We start from the raw sequence: 1,225 nt of genomic DNA, 5'->3' as shown, positions 1-1,225 counted from the left end.
TCATGTTGCTAAACATGGCTTGATCACATTTGAATCACCTTCCTTTTCAAACTCCTAGTTCAAACTTCAAATATAATTAAAGTGAAAAATAAAAGTTTTCAAAAACTCAAACAAAAATGTTCAGTGGGTGCCAAATATTACACTAGTAATTATGGTGGAGAAAACACATTTTTATAAAACACCTAAATACTTTTAAATGAAATAAATCAGAAAATAAACAAATAAAAAAAGAACAGAAAACAGAACACAGTCAGAGAAAAAAAAGAGAAAAGGGCCCGTTTGTCACATCCTAGTTAGTTCATGCATTAGAGTGTTGCATCATGGCTACATTTCACAGAAACCTGAAATGGGGAATGCCAGAAACCCCCAGCACCCCCCCTGGAACAACTAGGGTTTACTAAAATTCTTTTCAATGAACCTGAAATGCCCTCCATAAATGTTCACCATCTTTGGTCTTGGCTAAAACCTCTGCCAAAAATGGTTTCATATTTTTGGAGGCCATCTTGGATTTTTGCACAAGCCATAAGTATTTGCAATTGGGCATTTTAAATGCTATAAATATTTTCAAATGCCCAAATAACCTTGGAAGTATTTTTAGGCTGTTGGGAATAATCTCAAAGGTGCCTCAGAATATTTTCAGGATTTTTCCAAATGAAATAGTATTTTTACTATTTCAAAACACAGTACAGAAATAAATAAAAAGAGAAAGAGAACAGAAGGCAGAAAACTTACCTGGCAGCCCACCTGGCGGCCCAGCACTGTGCTGGCCCGCACCAGCGAGCTGCTTGCTCTCGCCAGAGCAGGCAGACAGCTGACGCCGGCGAGCGTGAGCTCGCCACGGCGCCAGCAGCTTGCCGCCCTCGCCGCGGACGAGCTGGACGACCTTCCTCGACGCGCCCCGAGCCCCTGGACATCGTCACTCTCCCCCATCGCCTCTCCCTCGCCTTTTCCCCACCATGGCCGACGCCGCCGCAGACACCTCACCGGAGTAACCGTGGCCACCGTCGACCTCGCGCCATTCCACTGTGTCCTACAGCTCTGCCGTCGCCCACTCCTTCGAGCAAGCCGAGCCCCGAGCGCTCGTTTGCCCCGAAGCTCCGCCACCGACCTCGCCTTCGCCGCTCCCCGTCGGAGATCCCCTCCGCCGTCGCCACTGCTACAGCTCGTCTCCGACCCCGCCGCCTGCTCCGTCGCAACCGCCGTGAGCATGGCCACCTTCCCATCC

This window comes from Triticum aestivum, chromosome 5D, assembly GCF_018294505.1.
Source record: "Triticum aestivum cultivar Chinese Spring chromosome 5D, IWGSC CS RefSeq v2.1, whole genome shotgun sequence".
Lineage (NCBI taxonomy): Eukaryota > Viridiplantae > Streptophyta > Magnoliopsida > Poales > Poaceae > Triticum > Triticum aestivum.
The sequence above is the reverse complement of the archived record's forward strand: the minus strand, read 5'-3'. Positions refer to the sequence as shown.